At 48.8% G+C, this 24,124-nt stretch overlaps 1 long non-coding RNA gene across 1 annotated transcript in view; it reads right to left on the reverse strand.

Moving 5' to 3' along the window:
• The window catches only part of LOC140425834 (uncharacterized), a 55,692-nt gene extending 39,644 nt beyond the window's left edge, over positions 1–16,048 (reverse strand). Inside the window, exon 1 of the long non-coding RNA XR_011948039.1 lies at positions 15,927–16,048. This is a non-coding gene — a long non-coding RNA (uncharacterized lncRNA). The remainder of the gene's footprint in view (positions 1–15,926) is intronic.
• Positions 16,049–24,124: the final 8,076 nt, after the last annotated feature.

Raw genomic sequence — 24,124 nt, forward strand, 5'->3', positions numbered from 1 at the left:
GGCGTGAATCCCGCCCCTGCCGGTTGCCGAATTCTCTGGCACCGGAGATTCGGTGGGGGGGGGAATCGCGCCACGCAGGTTAGCGGGCCCCCCGGCGATTCTCCGGCCCGGATGGGCCGAAGTCCCGCTGCTAGAATGCCTGTCCCGCTGGCGTGGATTAAACCACCTCTCTTACTGGCGGGACAAGGCGGCGCGGGCGGGCTCCGGGGTCCTGAGGTGATCTGGTCCCGGGGGGTGCCCCCACGGTGCCCTGGCCCGCGATCAGGGCCCACCGATCCGCGGGCGGGCTGTGCCGTGGGGGCACTCTTTTCCTTCCGCCTTCGCCACGGTCTCCACCATGGTGGAGGCGGAAGAGACCCCTCCACAGCGCATGCGCGGGGATGCCGTGAGCGGCCGCTGACACTCCCGCGCATGCGCCGCCCGGAGATGTCATTTCCGCGCCAGCTGGCGGGGCACCAAAGGCCTTTCCCGCCAGCTGGCGGGGCGGAAATCAGTCCGGCGCGGGCCTCACCCCTCAAGGTTAGGGCTCGGCAGCTCAAGGTGCGGAGGATTCCGCACCTTTGGGGCGGCGCGATGCCGGACTGATTTGCATCGTTTTTGGCGCCGGTCAGCGGACATCACGCTGATTACGGAGAATTTCACCCCAGGTTTGGGAGTTTACCCGCTGCTGTGTAAGAATGTTGGGTGCGATTTAACCATGGCATTGCACCGAGGCGTGGATTTGGGCGTGCCATTTAAATATCAGACAAGATGACTCAGTTTGCTATCTAACCGGCCCGCTCCCGATGGCGAATTTTGGATCCCGCCCAAATATGGCGAGCATTTTGTTGACCCTAATTAGCATCAATATCCACCTCATTAGTAAGACTGAAGTCGAATATAATGGCCTCCCTGAAATTTACCGACTCCCCAATGAGAAATCACACGGATGTTGTTTAGTACTCCTTTTTAAAAACGTGAAGCTCGTGCAATAGCTGCTGAGGGGAAGTGAGGAGCCATCTCCATTTTCAGGCATGTCTCCTGCAGTTTAGAGAATCCTGTTATAATTTCACTTCATAAACTTACTTCATACATTCTTGGTAATATTTTTCTCCACCAGTCAGCTATTTATTGCATTTTTCACAAATGTATTTGTTCTTGTTTACCAGTAATCCATGGTTATACAAACTAGTTAAAAGAGCAACACAGGTTAATGAAACATCGGTCAAAGAAAAGCAAAACACAGTCGCAGGGGCCGGCATTTACCAGTCCGTGACAGGAATCGTCGCAAGTGGAAGGAAATTTGACGGTCCATTGACTTCGGGTGGGATGGGCAGTGGAGAGCAGGACTGGAAAATCCTAGCCTGGATTTCATTTCCAAAGGAATAGAACACAGTAGAATAGAACACAATACAATAGAACACAATACAATAGAACAGAATACAATAGAATAGAATACACTAGAATACAATGGAATACAATACAATACAATATTATACAATGCAATGCAATTCAATACAATAGAACATGCCAGGTTGGGGTCAAGAAAGTGAAAGTCCACGGGATACAGGGTAATGTAGCGAACTAGATAAAAAGTTGGCTCAGTGACAGGAAAAAAAGTGTAATGGTCGATGGCTGCCCTTGCAATTGGAAAGATCTTTCAAGTAGTGTTCTACAGAGCTCAGTGTTGAGACCCTTACTGTTTGTGTAATATATTAAAGATTTGGACGTGAATGTGGGGAGCATGATTGGGAAATTTACAGATGACACAAAGACTGGCTGAGTGGTGGACTTTGTATAGGATAGAAATAATCTCCAAAATGATATAGATGGATTGATGAAGAGGGTGCTAAAGTGGCAGATGGAATTTAACACAGAGAAGTGTGAAGTCAGCATTTCGGGAGGTTAAAGAGTTGTAGGTGTTATGGGCCAGGGTTTAGAGAACCCCAAAGTGTATCATGGAGTTCACCTGACCCACAACTTTTAATAGATTGTGGTATGGGGAGCACACGGCCTACTCTACAGGTGTGGTACAGCAGAAATGAAAAAGTATTTTTTAAAGCAAAACAATGTTTATTCTATGAACTCAAGTTAACCTTTTTAAAACATAAAGTGAACATCTTAGCAACCATTAATTCAAATACAACACCCAAAGAATACAACACAAGTAATGATTAAGCTGTCCTTTTAACATCCATAAGACTTAAAAAACCTTTAAAACAGAAACACAGCGGTTCAATTCCCATAACAGCCTCCTCGAACAGGCACCGGAATGTGGCGACTAGGGGCTTTTCACAGTAACTTAATTGAAGCCTACTTGTGACAATAAGCGATTTTCATTTCATTTTCATTGATCAGAGCCAATCCACCTAACCTGCACATCTTTGGACACTAAGAGGCAATTTAGAATGGCTGTCCATCTAGATTGCATTAAGTTACTGGGGAAGCTGACGACAAGAATGAAAGCGGAGTCATGGAGGTGATAACAAAGATTCCCCTTTGTAAGCGCAAAGGCAATTAGGGGATAAAGCAACTGGTTCAAGCCTGTTCCTTGAAACCCCCTCCCCATCATTTATTGCCAGAATTTAAGACTGGAGTCGCCAAGATCCCCTAACTGCTACATATCACAGCCCATGTGCGGAAACTGCAGAGAACTAGGGAAGGATAAATACAGATTATTCTCGCAGGAAAGAATCGTGCGCACATTGGAGAGAAAGTGCGAAGGGGAGAGACAATTGATTGTACTGTTGAGACACCTGGGCGTGATACTCCGCGACCCGGCGGGGTGGGCCGCTCCGGGGGCAGGAGTGGCGTGAACCACTCCGGCGTCGGGCCACCACGAATGTGCGGAATCCTCCGCACCTTCAGGGGCTAGGCCAGCGCCAGAGTGTTTGGCACTGCACCAGCCGATGCGGAAGGGCTTGGTGCCACGCCAACCGGCGGCGAAGGGCCTCCGCCGGCCGGCGCGAGTTGGTGCATGCACGAGAGTGCCAGCGTGTGCTGTCGCCATCCCAGCGCATGCTCAGGGGGGTTCTTCTCCGCACCGGCCATGGCGGAGGTTGACAGCAGCCAGCGCAGAGGGAAAGAGTGCCCCCATGGCACAGGCACGCCCACGGATCGCTAGGCCCCGATCGCGGGCCAGGCCACCGTGGGGGCACCCCCTTGGGCCAGATTCACCCCCCCCCCCGAGGACTCTGCAGGCCGCCCATGGAGCCAGGTCCCGCCGATAAGGACCTGATGTGATATACGCCGGCGGGATACACCGAAAACGGGCGGCCACTCGGCCCATCGCAGGCCGAAGAATCGCCGGGGGGGCCGTTGCCAACGGCCGCCGACTGGCGCGTCGTGATTACCGCCCCCACCAAAACTCCGCGCTGGAGTATACGGCAGCCGGCGGGGGCTGGTTTCCCACTGCCCCCCGGCGATTCTCTGGCCCGGCGGGGGTGGGAGAATCCCGCCCATATTGTGCCGTATGTTTTCTATTAATTTTAATGAAGTCAGTTGTTATATATTTTCTATTCCAGATCCGGTAAGCTGACAGTCCTTTTATGTATGTAACAAGTTTAATTCAGTCTGTTCCATGCTCACATCTCTGGTTTGCAGCTCTCTCGGCAGTCTGTTCACTTTTTTCTGATTCTATACCCAGGCTTAACCAATCAAATACAGTGCCTATCAATAGCAAACAGACTCACATAGTCAAACACAGAACAATTGAACATTGCACCAGCATTGACTATGTGGCCTGGATTTTCACAACAAAGAAGTCAAGGGACTGAAGTTAATGGGGGCTGTCAACTGGAGGGCAGACGAGATGCGAAGGCCCACTGAACAATGTCTTTCTCGTGAATTGGATGGTATTGGGCTCTCTACTGGCAGTACGTTGCTTTGGGGTGCCCCGTGATGGCAATAAATGTTTTTGAAATGCAAATCTTTCTTTCTTACTTAAGAAGACCATTATCACTTGGGTTTTCTTTGTAGAATGCAGCTTAAAACATGTATAATTAATAATTTATCACATTTAATAGGTTCCATGTTTTGGCTTGGCTACTGAACAATTCAACTTTGCTTTTATGGTTTCTTGTCCTCTCAGACTCTCGTTGTAACTTCAGCCTTAAACTTACTATTGATGATGTGGTCGGTAATATTTAGTGAAAGGAGTGAGGCCAGATTTCTTGATTGTTTATTAATTGACCACATGATAATTACTTGGAGCCTATCAGCAGCATGAAAGAACATTTTGATATTAGTGAGTTTAACTGTTATTCTGTATAAAACGGATAACAGGAAAGATTAAGAAACTGCAAATGTTGCCAATCTGAATACTAAACAGAAAAAAACTTGATAATCTCAGGAGGCTGATTAGCATCGGAAAGATGCTGGATGGCGAACATTTCAAGCGTGACCCTTTAAATTTTTTGTTTCATTATTTTGGAAGTCAAAGGTCTGGATTCTCTCCTGAGAGTCTCCTGATGTGGAAGATCGGCAGAGAACAAGATAAACTTAAACAGGGCAGTACGTGGCGCAGTGGTTAGCACTGCTGCCTCACGGCGCCGAGGTCCCAGATTCCATCCCGGCTCTGGGTCACTGTCCGTGTGGAGTTTGCACATTCTCCCCGTGTCTGCGTGGGTTTCGCCCCCACAACCCAAACATGTGCAGGGTGGGTGGATTGGTCACGCTAGATTGCCCCTCAATTGGAAAAAATGAATTGGGTACTCAAAATTACAAAACAATAAGAGACAATGAAACAATGAGTCACTGCTGCCTCAGTGCAAAAACCCAATGGTTTCATCCATACCCAGCAGCGGTTCTGGCAACTCATTCACTGCCTGGCACGCGCAAGTAGCAGTGGGAGTAGGGTTGTAGCCGAGGAACCAGGGGCGGGATACTGTGATCTTGAGGCTAAGTGTTTACGGTATTTCTCGACGACGTCAACACGGCCTCAGGATCAGCAATTCTGGCATCTACGGGGGGCCAGCACAGCGCTGGAGTGGTTCACGCTGCTCAAGCTGCTGATCCCGGCGTCAATATCATAGAATTGTCAGTGCAGAAGGAGGCCATTCGGCCCATCGAGTCTGCACTGGCTCTTAGAAAGAGCACCCCACCCTAGATCAACACCTCCACCCTATCCCCATAACCCAGTAACCCCATCCAACACTAAGGGCAATTTTGGACACTAAGGGCAATTTATCATGGCCAATCCACGTAACCTGCACATCTTTGGACTGTGGGAGGAAACCGGAGCACCCGGAGGAAACCCACACACACACGGGGAGAACATGCAGACTCCGCACAGACAGTGACCCAAGCCAGGAATCAAACCTGGGACCCTGGATTGGTGAAGCAATTATGCTATCCACAATGCTACCGTGCTGCCCTAAATATGCATGCTCAGTGGCGCTGGCGTAAACACACGTATGCGCAGTGGCGCCCTTCAACGTTCCGGCCCCGACACAACATGGTGCAAGGCTACAAGGGCCGGCGTGGAAGAGAGGGGGCCCCCAGCCAGAGAGGCCAGCCTGCCGATTGGTGGGCCCGATCGCAGGCCAGGCCACACCGGAGGGCCCCCCCCCCCCCCCGGGATCGGACCCCCCTCCCCCACCCACAGGCTGACCCCCCCCGACCCTTCCACGCCGAGTTCCCATCGGCTGAGAGCAGGCGTAGAGCGGCCCCCGACCGGCGCCGCGCTAACCATGCCGGCGGCATTGGCGGCAATTCTCTGCTCTGCGGAGAATCGGGTGCCGGCGTCGGGACGGTGTGGCGCGATTCACGCCGGTCGCGGGGATTTTCCGACCCGGCCCCGCGCTGAGAGAATCTCGCCCCCTATTTTCCTGCCATTCATCCCTGTTCCACCACTTTCCAAGGTCGACATGTGGCAAAGAATCAACTTTATTTGTAGGATAGCTGCTTGTATCAATCTGACTGATCTGGTCACCATTTTGTCATGGCAGCACAGTGGTTAGCACTGCTGCCTCACAGTGCCAGGGACCCGATTCAATTCCCGCCTTGGGTGACTGTCTGTGTGGAGTCTGCACGTTCTCCCCGTGTCTGCGTGGGTTTCCTCCGGGTGCTCCGGTTTCCTCCCACACATGTGCAGGTTAGGTGGACTGGCCATGCTAAGATGCTCTTTAGTGTACAAAAAGGTTAGGTAGGATTATGGGATTGGAGGGATGGGGATGGGGCCACGGTAGGATGCTCTTTCAGAGGGTCGGTGTGGACTCGATTGGCCGAATGACCTCCTGTAAGGATCGTATGATTCTACCCTTCTAGTGTCAGCTTCCAACCTGCCAAGGCTGATGCGGATGTTGTGTCCCGTTAAATATCTGCTACATCTTCTGCTGCTGGAAAAAGCCCTCATTGTTCAATTAAATATCTTCTGAATGAATCAATGCATTCCATTTGTACAGTGCCTTTCGCACCTTCAGGTCTATCCAAATCAGTTTACAGACAGGTAAGCTGATTCACAGTCACTGCTCACCTGTAGGAAATGCATCAGTCAAATGTACACACTGCACAGCTCCCACAAACTGCAATGTGACAACAGCAAAATGGTCTGTTTCGTGATAAATGTTGGTCAGGCAAACTGCAAAAATTGCCTTGTTTCTTCCTCAAAAAATGCTGAGGCTCTTTAACTCTGTGGGCAGTCTTTGTCTCCTTCTCTGAGGAAGGATGTTCTCGCTCTAGAGGGAGTGCAGCAAAGGTTTTCCAGACTGACTCCTGGGATGGCGGGACTGACGTATGAGGAGAGATTGAGTCGATTAGGATTGCATCCGCTGGAGTTCAGAAGAATGAGGGGGGATCTCATAGAAACCTAGAAAATTCTTAACAGGACTGGACAGGGTAGATGCAGGAAGGATATTCCCGATGGTGCGGGTGTCCAGAGCCAGGGGTCACAGTCTGAGGATACGGGATAGACCAATTAGAACTGAGATGAGGAGAAATTTCTTCACCCAGAGAGTGGTCAGCCTATGGATTTCATTACCACAGGAAGTAGTTGAGACCAAAACGTTGCATGTTTTCAAGAAGCAGTTAGAAATAACACTTAGGACAAAGGGGATCAAAGGGAGCCCTGCACCTATCGAGTATGTTTCTATCCCAATGATCCGCCCCACCCCAACTCCCTACCCAAGAAACTCTCTCCTCCCCACAGAGCCCCCCATGAACACATTGCCCACTCCAGGAGACAGTGTCTAGGCATAACCCTCACACCCCCACCCCCTCCCCCGAGTGAAGGACTCACCTGAATCCCTCTGGCAGGTTCTGCTTGCCAGGTGCATGCTGTGGAAGACCTGCCGTGATTCACGTCGGCGGGGTTTAAAGGCCTGATAATTATATTTCAATGCACTCAAATTGGGATCCCACGTTCAACGTCCGGATGTCTGTCCCATCATTGGTGGGGGGGTCGGGAACAATTGGAACAGGAAATCCTGCCGGCACAAACACTGTTTTTGAGAATCCAGCGGGACTTCCCGCTGCCAGTCCTGCTGCCGATCCCCCCCACCCAAAACCCAGAGTGCAAGAACCCCCCCACCAGTGTCTTTGCAAGGAAAGGTTTTTTTTGTCCCTCCGTTACTGGTTTATTCGACAGAGAATGGCATCACCCATCAAGGGCTAATTGCTTTGGTCTTTGTTATTAATTCATACCGAATTAGGGGCAGCACGGAGGCACAGTGGTTGGCACTGGGACTACGACGCTGAGGACCCGGGTTCGAATCCCGGCCCTGGGTCACTGTCCGTGTGGAGTTTGCACATTCTCCCCGTGTCTGCATGGGTTTCACCCCCACAACCCAAAGATGTGCACGTTAGGTGGATTGGCCACGCTAAATTGCCCCTTAATTGGAAAAAAATAAATAATTGGGTACTCTAAATTTTAAAAAATTCATATCGAATTCAATCAAAATATTTGAGGTTGACATTTGTTCTTAGCTTTCTATTTGTACATTCCACCTATCAATCTGTCTTACTCTACTCAAAACAATGCGAGCAGGAGTGGGTCATTTAGCTCCATCAAGCCTGTTCCACCATCCAATGAGATCAAAGGAGCTACCACTTTGTCCCAGTTCCCTGAATATCTTTGGTTAACAAACATGGATTGATCTCATATTTTCAGCAATATTGTAGTAGTGTGTTGCAATCTTTATCATTATTTAGCTTGTGGAAGTGTTTCCTAACTGGAACAATTCCTCTCCTTTCCATGGCATCATCTCTCCTCACTGTCCAGACAGATAAAACAGTGAATTAAGTGCGGCCTTTAATTGTGTCAAATTTCTGCTCATTCACGACTGGATGTTACATTTTATAAAATTCATTTTACGGGACGTGAGTGTCCCTAACTGCCCGTCAACCATGGGCGAAATTCTCCAACGGCGCGATGTCCGCCGACTGGCGCCAAACACGGCGCCAATCAGACGGGCATTGCGCCGGCCCAAAGGTGCGGAATGCTCCGCATCTTTGGCGGCCTAGCCCCAACATTGAGGGGCTAGCCCCAACATTAAGGGGCTAGGCCGACGCCGGAGGGATTTCCGCCCCGCCAGCTGGCGGAAATGGCGTTTGTTGCCCCGCCAGCTGGCGCGGAAATGCGGCGCATGCGCGGGAGCGTCAGCGGCCGCTGTCAGTTTCCCGCGCATGCGCAGTGGGGAGAGTCTCTTCCGCCTCCGCCATGGTGGAGGCCGTAGCGCAGACGGAAGGGAAAGAGTTCCCCCACGGCACAGGCCCGCCCGCGGATCGGTGGGCCCCGATCGCGGGCCAGGCCACCTTGGGGGCACCCCCCGGGGTCAGATCGCCCCGCGCCCCCCCCCAGGACCCCGGAGCCCGCCCACGCCGCCTGGTCCCGCCGGTAAATACCAGGTTTGATTTACGCCGGCGGGACAGGCAATTTCTGGGCGGGACTTCGGCCCATCCGGGCCGGAGAATCCAGCGGGGGTTCCCGCCAACCGGCGCGGCCCGATTCCCGCCCCCGCCCAATCTCCGGTACCGGAGACTTCGGCGGGGGCGGGGGCGGGATTCATGGCGGCCAACGGCCATTCTCCGACCCGGCGGGGGGTCGGAGAATGACGCCCCATATTTCTATGGATCTGGAGTCAAACATGTAGGCCAGACTGGGGAAGGATTTCCTTCCTTAACAGATACTAGTATCCCAGGTGGGTTTTCAAGGCAATCGTTTCATGGTCATCAATTAGACATTAATTCCAAATTTTTATTGAAGAATTGCAGAACACCATTCTTAAGCCCACATGTGCAACCACAAGTTGTTCTGGTTCATTTTAATTCTCCTCCTAGCCCCTCTGCACTTGCCTTCCTGCTCAGTCCCACTGAAGCTCAACATAAGCTGAAAGCAACAACATGTCGTCTATTGTTTAGGCTGTTCACTGCCTTCCAACATTTGAGTTCAACAATTTCAGATCTGTGTCCCCACTTTTCTTCCTCTCCCTTTCCTCTTATGTCTCTCCAATCTTCGCTTTTATACATCAGCTGTTCATCGGTCCGCCTTTCACACCTCATCCAGACACATCTTTTATTTCTTCATTTGTCCCATCACCACTCCCTTCGGTCTGTCAAAACCACCATGTTTTTCATTTAATCCTCCCTCTGTCGCACTCTGCCGGAGATCTTCTTTTTCCACCATTTGACTTGCTTCAAACCAACAACAAATATAACTGATGAACGGTCAACATCCAGAAACACTAACTATTTCTCTCTCTGTAGATGTTGGTGATCAGTATTTCCAGCAACTTCATGGGCGAGATTCTCCGACCCCCCGCCGGGTCGGAGAATCGCCGGGGGTTGGCGTGAATCCCGCCCCCGCCGGTTGCCGAATTCTCCGGCACCAGATATTCGGCAGGGGCGGGAATCGCGCTGCGCCAGTTGGCGGGCCTCCCCCCCCCCCCCCCCCCCGGCGATTCTCCGGTCCGGATGGGCCGAAGTCCCACTGCAAAATGCCTGTCCCGCCGGCGTAGATTAAACCACCTACCTTATCGGCGGGACAAGGCGGCGCGGGCGGGCTCCGGGGTCCTGGGGGGGGGGGGGCGCGGGGCGATCTGGCCAAGGGGGGGGGTGCCCCCACGGTGGCCTGGCCCACGATCGGGGCCCAGCGATCCGCGGGCGGGTCTGTGCCGTGGGGGCATTCTTTTCCTTCCGCCTTCGCCACGGTCTCCACCATGGCGGAGGCGGAAGAGACTCCCTCCACAGCGCATGCGCGGGGATGCCGTGAGCGGCCGCTAATGCTCCCGCGCATGCGCCGCCCGGAGGTGTCATTTCCGCGCCAGCTGGCGGGGCACCAAAGGCCTTTTCCGCCAGCTGGCGGGGCGGAAATGAGTCCGGCGCGGGCCTAGCCCCTTAAGGTTGGGGCTCGGCCCCAAAAGATACGGAGGATTCCGCACCTTTGGGGCGGCGTGATGCCCGACTGATTTGCGCCATTTTGGGCGACGGTCGGCGGACATCGTGCCGATACCGGAGAATTTCGCCCCTGTTTTTAAAATTTCAGATTTCCAGTTTATTTTTAATATTCCACTCTGGAAAGGTCTGGCTCGTTCTTTCCGTGAGTTTATTTTGTATATGCTTCAAGTTACTGTTTCTGCGGACGCAAACGAGACTCCAGGAAGGTCTGTTGCCTCCCGGGTGCAAGGGTCCTGGATGTCTGTGAGCCGCTACAGGACATTCTAAAGGTGGCGGGTGAACAGCCTGCTGTTGTGGTGCATATAGGCACCAACGATATAAGTAATAAAACGGGAAGAGGTCCTACATGCTGAATTTAGGGAGTTAGGAGGTAAACTAAAAGGTAGGGCCTCAAAGGTAGTAATCTCGGGATTGCTACCAGTGCCATGTGCTAGTCAGAGTAGGAATGACAGGACTGACAGGTTGAATGCATGGCTTGAGAGATGGTGCAGGAGGGAGGGATCGCGTTCTCGCTCGAGCGAAACTAGTCCACTGAATCGTGCCCATTGGTTTTATATAACGGTACTCTGGGATTTTTACTGAACGCTTTACTGATTATTGATTTTGACAATTCCATATTTTTTTAATAACAACTTCAAATCAGTGACCTTGATTATTTTTTATGGATGCTGTCTTTATCTTTCTTCTTAAAAAAGGTGAACATGGGAGATCAGAGTAAGGAGTAAATAATCAAGTTGGGATTGGATACTAGGTTGGGGGTTGTCCTGGCGGCTTGTAGCAGTTTTGGAAACTGAGGGAGAGGGTTCCAATGCCTGGGGAGAGAGGGTTGCTTCCAGGGTATCCTGAGCCAATAGTTATCACTCAACTAACACTTAAAACAGATGATGTGATTGTTGTCACATTGTGAAAATTGGCTGCCACGTTTGCTACATTAAAACAGTGACTAAACTTCAAAAGTACTTTGTTGGCGGTAAAGTGCTTTCTGGGTTGTTGTGAAAGCTGCTACACAAACATATCTTATTTATTTATTTAGCAAGGCTTTGCACGCACGGCAAGGAGGGAAATGAATGATTAATCTGTTTTGGTGATGTGGATTGACTACTTGAATCCTTGGGAAAATGATGAGGGGTCAAATGAGCCCATATGGGGAGGCAAAGGGGTTGGCACTGCTGCCTCACTGCACCTGGTACCCGGGTTCAAATCCGGCCTTGGGTGACTGTTTGTGTGGAGTTTGCATATTCTCCCCATGTCGGTGTGGGTTTCCTCCGGGTGCTCCAGTTTCCTCCCACAATCGAAAGATGTGCAGGTTAGGTGGATTGGCCATGCTAAATTGCCCCTTAATTGGAAAAAAATAATAATTGGGTGCTCCAAATTGTTTAAAAAAAAAGATGTTCTTATTTTATTGCTGTGGGCTAATAGCTGGCGAATGTGTGCCTATGATATCATAGACTCATGGAATTAACCTTGCAGAAGGAGGCCATTCGGCCCATCGAGGCTGCACCAGCTCTTGGAAAGAGTGTTCAAAGATGTGCTGGTTAGGAGCGGTTACGGGGATAGGGGAGTGGGCCTAGCTAGGGTGCTCTTTTAGAGGATCAGTGCAGACTCGATGGGCCGATTGGCCTCCTTCTGCACTGTAGGTATTCTACGGTTCTATACGGAAATTGAGGGCCTGGAAGAATGGAGAAACATTCTGAACAACTGTAATGGAAATAGCAAAAACAGAAAAAATGTTACAGGGAAAATATGCAACAGGAACGTGTTACCAGAAGTGTAACATATAGCAGATGTTAACTATATATTATAGTTAGCCTATTTATTTGCTGGCATGATGGTGGTAAAATGTTCATTATCACTGACAGGGACATCTCATTCGCTCTCCTGTTGGGGACATGGCTGTGCCATATTTTCTTTGCTTGATGTAATTGTTTTTCCAGTGTAAAAACTTTCACCAATATGGAAGCCATTAACCACAAAAGCAGAAGCAGGGACATCAAATGATAAATGTATCCAGCCCACATTCTTAAAATATTTCAGTCTGAGAATATAAGCTAATGCCAGCTCAAAAGTTAATCTGGGCACTTTTTCATTCCTACTACCATGCGGAAGAAAGTTTTAATTACTTTCGCAGTCTGCCGATTACAGTGACTTCTGGAGAAGATGTGATTTTGCAGAGCTGTTTTCTGGCAGTGAAGGTGAGGTTGTTTCTATGGTGACTATTCTGACTGCACTTCGTGAACCTGTTGCAAATCCTCGCCCTTCAGTGACCTTCAGCCACTTCAGGGATCAAGATCTTCACCTGAATCTAATTCCGATCTAATCGACCAAAATCCAAACCAGTCAGAAAGTGTCTCTGTCTCACCAAACATCTTTTTATTTAAACAGTAAAGTGAAGAACAACACAAGGTTTTAGAATCATTTTGTGTCAATACTGGTGCTTGATTGGTTAATTAATAGAAAGCAAAGAGTGGGGATTAATGGGTGTTTCTCTGGTTGGCAATCAGTAGCTAGTGGTGTCCCTCAGGGATCAGTATTGGGCCCACAACTGTTCACAATTTACATAGATGATTTAGAGTTGGGGACCAAGGGCAATGTGTCCAAGTTTTCAGACGACACTAAGATAAGTGGTAAAGCAAAAAGTGCAGAGGATACTGGAAGTCTGCAGAGGGATTTGGATAGGCTAAGTGAACGGGCTAGGGTCTGGCAGATGGAATACAATGTTGACAAATGTGAGGTTATCCATTTTGGTAGGAATAACAGCAAAAGGGATTATTATTTAAATGATAAAATTTAAAACATGCTGCTGTGCAGAGAGACCCGGGTGTGCTAGTGCATGAGTCGTAAAAAGTTTTTTTTACAGGTGCAACAGGTGATTAAGAAGGCAAATGGAATTATGTCCTTCATTGCTAGAGGGATGGAGTTTAAGACTAGGGAGGTTCTGCTGCAATTGTATAAGGTGTTAGTGAGGCCACACCTGGAGTAGTGTGTTCAGTTTTGGTCTCCTTACTTGAGAAAGGACGTACTGGCACTGGAGGGTGTGCAGAGGAGATTCACTAGGTTAATCCCAGAGCTGAAGGAATTGGATTATGAGGAGAGGTTGAGTAGACTGGGACTGTACTCGTTGGAATTTAGAAGAATGAGGGGGGATCTCGGTCGGCGGGATCATCCGCTTTGCGGCAGCGCGCTCAACGCTTATGGATTTCCCGACGGAGTGCGGGTTGTCACAATGGGAAACCCCATTGGCCGGCTGCTGGGACAGAGGATCCCGCTGTTGGCAGGGGTGCGCTGCACCGGAAAACAAGTCTGGCGGGACGGAGAATCCCGCCCCGTGTCTTTGCATGCCAAGTGGATGAAATGTGCTTTGCTAACAGGGTATATTTACTCAATAGCTGGTGAGATGAAGGTTTGAAAGTGGCTCCCAACATATCGAAGGATTGCCATGATGTGGAGATGCCGGCGTTGGACTGGGGTGAGCACAGTACAAAGTCTTACAACACCAGGTTAAAGTCCAACATATTTGTTTATACACTAGCTTTCGGAGCGCTGCTCCTTCCTCAGGTGAATGAAGAGGTATGTTCCAGAAACATATATATAGACAAATTCAAAGATGCAAGACAATGCTTAGAATGCGAGCATTTGCAGTTAATTAAGTGTTTACATATCCAGAGATAGGGGTAACCCCAGGTTAAAGAGGTGTGAATTGTCTCAAGCCAGGACAGTTGGTAGTATTTTGCAAGCCCAGGCCAGATGGTGGGGGGTGAATGTAATGCGACATGAATCCCATGTCACGGTTGAGGCCGGACTCATGTGTGCGGAACTTGGCTATAGGTTTCTGCTCGGCGATTCTGCGTTGTCGCGCGTCCTGAAGGCCGCCTTGGAGAACGCTTACCGTTCAACTCCGTTCAACTCATTCAACTTACCGACAACTCAACAACCAGGAACACTACAGACAGTTACCCGCAGATCTGACCAAGGAACACATCCGCCAACTCAACAGACTGATTAAGACCTTGGATCCAGACCTTCAGAGCACCCTACGTGCTCTCATCCCACGTACTCCCCGCATTGGAGATCTCTACTGCCTCCCAAAAATACACAAGGCCAACACACCAGGCCGTCCTATCGTTTCAGGCAATGGGACCCTGTGCGAGAACCTCTCTGGCTGCATTGAGGGCATCTTGAAACCATTATACAAGGTACACCCAGCTTCTGTTGCAACACGACGGACTTCGTACAGAAACTCTGCACCCATGGACCAGTTGAACTAGGAACATTCCTCGTCACAATGGACATCTCGGCACTCTACACCAGCATCCCTCAGGACGATGGCATTACTGCAACAGCCTCAGTACTCAACGCCGACAACTGCCAATCTCCAGGCGCAATTCTGCAACTCATCCGCTTCATTCTGGATCACAACGTTTTCACCTTCGACAACAAGTTATTCATCCAGACGCACGGAACAGCCATGGGGACCAAATTCGCCCCTCAATATGCCAGCATCTTCATGCACAAGTTTGAACAAGACCTCCTCATCGCACAGGACCTTCAACCGATGTTATACACCAGATACATCAATGACATTTTTTTCCTTTGGTCACACGGCGAAGAATCACTGAAATGACTACACGATGACATCAATAAGTTCCATCCCACCATCAGACTCACCATGGACTACTCTCCAAAATCAGTTGCATTCTTGGACACACTCGTCTCCATCAAAGACGGTCATCTCAGCACTTTGTTTTACCGCAAGCCCACGGATAACCTCACAATGCTCCACTTCTCCAGCTTCCACCCTAAACACATTAAGGAAGCCATCCCCTATGGATAAGCCCTCCGGATACACAGGATCTGCTCAGATGAGGAGGAGCGTAACAGACATATACAGATACTGAAAGATGCCCTTGAACGGGATATGGCGCTCGATTCATCGATCGACAGTTCCAACGCGCCACAGCAAAAAACCGCACCAACCTCTTCAGAAGACAAACATGGGACACAACCGACATTGAGTTGGAGGATCAAAATGGAGATTATTCTTTCTGTCTCTGCAAATAACTTCATGCATACCACACAGTGCAATAAAAGATCCAGACATGAAAATGTTGGTACCGGTTTTGTCCTTCATTATGTTGCAGTGTCAAATATAACAAGGCAGTTATTCTTTGGAGGACAGTAGCAGCATTTGCCTCTGTGAATACTTCAAAAGCAAACACACCATTTTCTGTGCAACTTTGTCACATTATTTTCTTGCATTATTAATTTGCAGTTTTTGTATTTTCCAGCTTGATTTCACAACAGGTAATTTTAACATTTTACATTTTCAGGCTCCCTGTCGTAACATGCCTTTTATTCAAACCTGTTTTTCAGAGGGCTGGTTAATACTGCAACAAAGCAAGTGGTGTTAGATTTCTTAATCGAAATTGCAATTATGATTTTTTTATTTGTTCTCGATGTGAGTGACCAATAACCGCCCTGTGTCTCACATGGTTTAAGCGCAGTAATTAGACCAGAATCACCTCAGACCTAACCTCTAGGTGATTAGCTGAACTTACCAGGCGCTGTGTTGGTCTTAGCTATGTTGATCCACTATAGGTTGACCATGGCACTTGCATGTTGATTAGAGCAGTGGTTCCACACAAGTGTGTCACCACACACTGGTGTGCCATGAAGACCTGCCAAGTGTAGGGCAAAAAAAGATTCAAAATTATTCAAAGTTTGTGTTCTTACACGAAACCTAACCTTCGTCTTCAGCTCTGAGACCCGGTGCATCTTGGACACCCCGTGCCTGCGCAGGCTGGGAAAGGGCGGCAGACGCTGTTCAGATGTTTTATGTTGGTCAGGCCCATGTGCATGACCAACGGGAGTTGGAGCTGAAGACAAAGTTCCCCATACGCCAGCACAAAAATGAAAAACTCAAAAAGGACCCCAAAACTCTGGTGGAAGTGAGAGAGACAGGGAGAGGTAAAAAAACAAAGTTTCAAATAAGGGAGGAAAGCAGAGAAAATAGGAGGTGTGCTTCAAAATAGTCTAGTAAGAAGTCTTATAACACCAGGTTAAAGTTCAACGGGATTCATCTGATGAAGGAGCTGGTGATTACAAATAAACCTGTTGGACTTTAATCTGGTGTTGTAAGACCTCTTACTGTGCTCACCCCAATCCAATGCTGGCATCTCCAAATAGAGTATATTGTAGTGTAGATGTGTGCCATGATTTGTAAAAGGTTGGGGCCACTGGATTAGATAACACTTGAGATCACTACCGTGTAACCCTGCTGTAGGCTGCTGCTACGAAAGTCGTTGGCAAATTATTAGATTTAGCTGTGATGCCGCCCAGTGCTCTCTATCCAGACTAAGACATTAATAATGGGTACTTAGCAAGGGACTGGTAAGAGTGCAATGTCAGGACTCCTGGCACAGGAATTCACCTTGACCAACAATACAAAGTGGGTATTATTGCATGTAACAGGTGTTACCCAAGTCCACGTATTCAGTATTTAAGATTTTCAGATTCTCGCGCACTTGGCACGATGGCCCGACGCCACCCTCCGCCCTTTCTGGGGGCTAGGCCGGCGGCGGAGGGGTTGGTGCCGTGCCAACCGGCACCGAAGGGCCGCCATGGTCCCGTGCATGCGCAGAACCGCCGGTGTGTTCTGGCACATGCGCAGGACCGCTGCCGTGTGCTGGCGCATGCGCAAGGGGTTTCCTCTCCGCGCCGGCCATTGCGGAGCTCTACAGAGGCCGGCACAGAGGGAAAGAGTGCCCCCACGGCACAGGCCCGCCCGCAAATCGGTAGGCCCCGATCTCAGACCAGGCCACCGTGGGGCCCCCCCCCTCCCCGGGGCCGGATCCCCCAGTGCACCCCCAAGGACTCCAGTAGACGGCCTCCCAGCCAGGTCCCGCCATGTGGGAACATGTCCATTTCACGCCGGCGTCCCTGGCCGAAAACGAGTGGCTGCTCGGCCCATCGACTGGTGGGGCATGAACCCCGCCCCCGCCCGAAAACCGGCGCCGGTGAATTCGGGAGCCAGCGTCGGAACAGGATTCACGCCGCCCCCGCCCCCCCGGTGATTCTCCCGCCCTTAATGTATAACAGGAGGACATTGTGAAAATGCCCAGCTGGTGCCAGCTGAGATTAATTCCTACCTCCAAAGAATGACATTGCGTCAACTCCTTCAGCAGAGGAGCAGGCAGGAAGAAAAGAAAATGAATGGTCTCTGAGCTGAAATTGGGCAGCACATGAGCAATTAAGTTGGTAGTTGCCACGGTTCTCAGTCGTGTCTATCCTAGTGACAGCTTTCAGAGTGATGTGTTTAATGTGGAGGGAGAGCCTCCCGTACTTAATACCATGACCAGAGGTTTTCTGCTGTGAACTGAATTTTCGCTTCACAGCAGTTTTCACTGATCTTCTGTTAATAAATGTTTGAAATTGGTGCACTTGTTTAAGCTACATAGCTTGTAATTCACTTGTTTTAAGTGGAGTGACCTGAAAGACATGGTATGCTTACAATGTCTTATAAAATCATTCGGTAGATAATGAAAGTTTAAGAAGTCATTGGGAAAATCCAAACATATTATCAGCTTCTACTGGATATGTAAGAAAATTACATTAGTGATATGAAGCAAGCCTGGGGAAAGGCAGAGCATTTGCTGCTTACGTTATGAACACAATGTCTTGTAGATCCACATAATCTGTTCTGTTATTTGTTGCATTAGAGGAGTTGTCGGTTATTGGATGTCAGGAAAACGTGTCGTTGATCACGATCCAACGTTCAGTCCTGGATCTAGGTTCAGAGATACTGAGTAACAGAATATCTCATCACATCTTTCAGCATTGCATAGTCTGTCAACCACCTCAAATATTAGGTGAATTGGACATTCTAAATTCTCCCTCCATGTACCCGAACAGGTGCAGGAGTGTGGCGACGAGGGGGCTTTCACAGTGACTTCATTGCAGTGTTAATGTGAGCCTACTTGTGAAAATAATAACAATTATTGTTATTATTAAAATGCAGTAACCCTTCTCACGTGGGCTAATGTAGAAACCATCCTACACACAGCAAGAAATTATCATTTAATAGCCCAGATTTCTGCCATACGGTCGAACCGCCCCATCTCCTGGTGAAAATGGCCGATGAGTCTGGAAATCATAAATCCCACCTCCAAACATGGCACTTCCTACTTTTGCAGGAGCAGACTGGGAATCTCCCATGCGTGATTCTCAGAGGGCGCTGGCCACTTAACTCCCCAGCTGTCTCCACTGATGAGGCAATTTGGTAGGTCAGGTGTGTGAAACCTCGGGTAGCAGAGACCAGGTGGGCTGGACTTGATGGATTTGTCAGGGGCCCACTTTAGAGATGGTCCTGCACATACTCGTCAGAGGTAAGACAGCCTTTGGCATTGTTAGAAATAGATATGATTGTGCAGAAGAATGTGCATATACCCATTAGAATTATTAAAGCTGTCAAAGAAATCTCAAAGAATAGTAGGTGAACAGACACGGTGAAGAGAAGAGCAAAGAATGATGGGTGGGGGCATCAGTGGGGGTGACACTAAATTGGCAGGGGGGCTATGGAGGGTCAACAGGATGTTGGTAGGGCATCTGTAGGTATGATGGGGAATGGGGTGGGTATTGGAGGATGAGTTGACATTGGGAGTGTGGGGGTGGGGGGTGGGGGCCATGTAGGGAATGTGATGCTGCATGGGTTGTCATGGATGGGGCATGGAGTGTGCTGAGGTAAGGGAATGAGGGGTGAGAGCTGAAGGGATTTTTAAAAATTATTTAATTAATCAACCTGCCAGACCAGAGAGGCGGGTCTTTCACGCAGCCCGCCTCCTTACCCCGTCCGCCCCCTTACCCCGTCCGCCCCCTTACACAACCCGCCCCCTTACCCCGTCTGCCTCCTTACCCCGTCCGCCCCCTTACCCCGTCCGCCTCCTTACCCCGTCCGCCCCCTTACCCAACCCGCCTTCCTACCCCGTCCACCTCCTTACCCCGTCCGCCTCCTTACCCCGTCCGCCCCCTTACCCAACCCGCCTTCCTACCCCGTCCGCCTCCTTACCCCGTCCGCCTCCTTACCCCGTCCGCCTCCTTACCCCATCCGCCTCCTTACCCAACCCGCCTCCTTACCCCATCCGCCTCCTTAGCCCGTCCGCCTCGTTACCCAACCCGCTTCGTTACCCAACCCGCCTCCTTACCCCGTCCGCCCCCTTACCCAACCCGCCTCCTTACCCCGTCCCCCCCTTACCCAACCCGCCTTCCTACCCCGTCCGCCTCCTTACCCCGTCCGTCTCCTTACCCCGTCTGCCTCCTTACCCCGTCCGTCTCCTCACCCCGTCTGCCTCCTTACCCCATCTGCCTCCTTACCCGACCCGACTCCTTACCCAACCCACGTTCTTACTCTCTGCACATGTTCAGGGGCCACAACTCTGATTTCTATTCCAGGCCACCCTTTCAGATTGAAAATCAGAACCATGGGGGTCCGTTTTTAAGGTTGGGTTCGCTGAATTCTCATTATCTAGAGACATGAATTCAAATCCGACCAGAAGAGCAGCTGAATTTTAATTCAATTAATTAAATAAAACCTGAATAAATGCTGGCATCAATAATGGCAAACATGAAGATTTTGGAATTTGTAAAAACCCATCTGGTTTACAAATGCCCATTCGGAAGGAAATCTGCTGGTCTGTCCATGTGCCTCACGACCCACTGCACTGTGGGTGATTCTGAAATGACCTAGCAAGGCACTCAGTTGCACTCAAGAAGGTTTCTCACCAAGCCTTTCTCAAGGCCATAAATGTTGGCCTTGTGTTGGATTGGATTGGATTTGTTTATTGTCACATGTTCCGAGGTACAGTGAAAAGTATTTTTGTGCGAGCAGCTCAACAGATCATTAAATACATGGGAAGAAAAGGAAATAAAAGAAAATACATAATAGGGCAACACAAGGTATACAATGTAACTCCATAAACACCGGCATCGGGTGATGCGTACAGGGGTGTAGTGTTAATGAGGTCAGTCCATAAGAGGGTCATTAGGAGTCTGGTAACAGCAGGAAGAAGCTGTTTTTGAGTCTGTTCGTGCGTGTTCTCAGACTTCTGTATCTCCTGCCCGCTGGAAGAAGTTGGAAGAGTGAGTAAGCCGGGTGGGAGGGGTCTTTGATTATGCTGCCCGCTTTCCCCAGGCAGCGGGAGGTGTAGATGGAGTCAATGGATGGGAGGCAGGTTCGTGTGATGGACTGGGCGGTGTTCACGACTCTCTGAAGTTTCTTGCGGTCCTGGGCCGAGCAGTTGCCATACCAGGCTGTGATGCAGCCCGATAGGATGCTTTCTATGGTGCATCTGTAAAAGTTGGTAAGGGTTAATGTGGACACGCCGAATTTCCTTAGTTTCCTGAGGAAGTATAGGCGCTGTTGTGCTTTCTTGGTGGTAGCGTCGACGTGGGTGGTCCAGGACAAATGTTTGGAGATGTGCACCCCTAGGAATTTGAAACTGCTAACCATCTCCACCTCGGCCCCGTTGATGCTGACAGGGGTGCGTACAGTACTTTGCCAATGATGTTCTCATCCTGTGAATAAATAAATTGCTCTGGTTTTAAGCTCCTTCTCAATGAAGCTCTGAAGAGTCAATCAGATTACACATTCAAGTCCTGGAGGATATTTTGGCTTCTTATGGTCGTGTTAAATGATGCTTGGCAAATGAGCAATTTTCAAAATTGGAAGTGATGTAAAACTGGTTCACCAGGGATAGATTACAGATTTATTAGATTACAGATTTATTGATTTACGAATTGCTTCATTGATTTATTTTGGACCTTTAAGAATTGATGCAGTATAATTTTTAAATTCAGTACTTCGACAGAAAATGGAATATCCACAAAGCCAAAGTCTTGGTTTCAGATAGAAATATGAGAATTGCTGGTCAAAGCTAATATTGTTTCAAAAGCTACTTTCATAAGGCCTTCGTAATGAATAGATAATTGTTCCACAATACATTTAGTAATAAAAATGTATCAAAAGCAAGGTTAGTCTAAGCATTCTTTTGAAGAAATGGCATACATGCCAGATGCACATAGGCATTTAATTAATTGGATGGACATTGGTGAATTTTAAGTAATGACCAATGCCTGGATAACAAATTATGTTCGAAGTGACAGACAGTTGTTTGGATAAATCAGAAAGCCTCAGTTGAGAATTAGAACAATAAAACTAAGTAAAAGGCTAAACCCAGATAAGGATTCCCTTACGAATGTGATCGGTATGACTGATTAGTGAGAAGAATTTTGGCCTTCTGAGATCCTTGAAGCATTCGTGAAAATTACTTTTAAAAAAGCTTTTTGTTGAAATGACTTCCAATTTGTAAATCTAGAGTCACGTTTACCTTGGAGTTTTTTTGATTTCACTCCTCAGTGTCCCAAGGACTTCCAATGTACTAACAGAAAGTTTGTCGATTTAATTTTATGCAAACCAAATGAATTCTTAAAGAAATAAAGAGTGCTTTGTATACCTAATCAACCAGATTGAGTGCCTTATCCATGAAGAAGAGACAAGAGGAATCTTTCAACCATTATCCATTTTACTCTTTCCCAAGAAGTCAAACGTTACCCCCCAATCATATGACTTGAATCCATAACCTTCTCAGAAGAAAAAGTTCATCAACTGAGCCACATCGACACGGTTTCATTGATTTCACATTGGCCCTGGCTGTACTTCTGTATTTGATCTGGTTCAATCGCCATGAATCCTTGTGATGATATCAACTGAGATGTTTAGATTTCTAAATCAATTTTATTGTAATTTAAGAATAAATGATACCATGAAAATAAAAAAGATTCCTTTACCCACCATAAGTAGGATGCCAAACTGTCAATGGAGACATGTCAGAACTGCCCAGGAAATACTTCAGTGTCATTATATCTTTGCCATGTAAAGCAGTTTGTATATCTTCATATTAATAGAATCATAGAATCCCTACAGAATGTGGCCATTCTGCCCATTGGGTGTGGACCAGCCTGCCGAAAGAACACCCTACCTAGGCCCAATCCCCCACCATAACCCTGTCGCCTAACCTTCACAACTTGGATTGAACTGGATTGGATTTGTTTATTGTCACATGTACTGAGGTATAGCGAAAGGTATTTTTCTGCGAGCAGCTCAAACAGATCATTTAGTACATGAAAAGAAAAGAAAATACATAATAGGGCAACGCAAGATACACAATGTAAATACATAGACACCGGCATCGGGCGAAGCATACAGGGTGTAGTATTAATCAGGTCAGTCCATAAGAGGGTCATTTAGGAGTCTGGTGACAGTGGGGAAGAAGCTGTTTTTGAATCTGTTTGTGCGTGTTCTCAGACTTTTGTATCTGGAAGAAGTTGGAAGAGTGAGTAAACCGGGTGGGAGGGACCTTTGATTATGCTGCCTGCTTTCCCCAGGCAGTGGGAGGTGTAGATGGAGTCAATGGATGGGAGGCAGGTTCGTGTGATGGACTGGGCTGTGTTCACGACTTTCTGAAGTTTTTTGCGGTCCTGGGCCGAGCAGTTGCCATACCAGGCTGTGATGCAGCCTGATGGGATGCTTTCTATGGTGCATCTGTAAAAGCTGGTAAGAGTTCATGTGGGCATACCAAATTTCCTCAGGATGTAAAGGAGCTGTTGTGCTTTCTTGGTTGTAGCGTCGACGTGGGTGGACCAGGACAGACATTTGGAGATGTGTACCCCTAGGAATTTGAAGCTGTCAACCATCTCCACCTCGGCCCTTTTGATGCAGACAGGGGTGTGTACAGTACTTTGCTTCCTGAAGTCAATGACCAGCTCTTTAGTTTTGCTGGCATTGAGGGAGAGATTGTTGTCGTTACACCACTCCACTAGGTTCTCTATCTCCCTCCTGTGTTCTGACTCGTCGTTATTCGAGATCCGGTCCACTATGATCGGATCATCGGCAAACTTGTAGATGGAGTTGGAACCAAATTTTGCCACAATCGTGTGTGTACAGGGAGGAGAGTAGGGGGCTAAGTATGCAGCCTTGTGGGGCCCCGGTATTGAGGACTATCGTGGAGAAGATGTTGTTTTTGTAATCTTACTGACTGTAGTCTGTGGGTAGCATGGTAGCATAGTGGTTAGCACTATGCCTTCACAGCGCCAGGGTCCCAGGTTCGATTCCCGGCTTGGGTCACTGTCTGTGCGGTTTCTGCATGTTCTCCCCGTGTCTGCGTGGGTTTCCTCCGGGTGCTCCAGTTTCCTCCCACAAGTCCTGCAAGACATGCAATTAGGTAATTTGGAAATTCTGAATTCTCCCTCTGTGTACCCGAACAGGGGCCGGAATGTGAGGACTGGGGGCTTTTCACAGTAACTTAATTGCAGTGTTAATGTAAGTTTTCTTGTGACAATAAAGATTATTATTATTATGATTGTTATTATGAAAGTCGAGGATCCAGTTGCAGAGTGAGGAGCCAAGTCCTAGGTTTTGGAGCTTTGATATGAGCTTGGCTGGGATTATGGTGTTGAAGGCGGATGTCGGAGCCATTATTGTCGAGAAGATCGAGGGATGAGCGTAGGGCCAGGGAGATGGTATCTGCTGTGGACCGGTTGCGGCAGTATGCGAATTGCAGTGGATCAAGGCATCCTGGCAGTATGGAGTTGATGTGCCTCATGACCAACCTCTCGATGCACTTCATTATTGTCAGGGCCACCGGATGGTAGTCATTGAGGCATGTTGCCTGGTTCTTATTTGGTTTTGGTGTGATGGTGGTCT

The sequence above is a fragment of the Scyliorhinus torazame genome, chromosome 6 (genome assembly GCF_047496885.1).
Source record: "Scyliorhinus torazame isolate Kashiwa2021f chromosome 6, sScyTor2.1, whole genome shotgun sequence".
NCBI classification, from domain to species: Eukaryota; Metazoa; Chordata; class Chondrichthyes; order Carcharhiniformes; family Scyliorhinidae; genus Scyliorhinus; species Scyliorhinus torazame.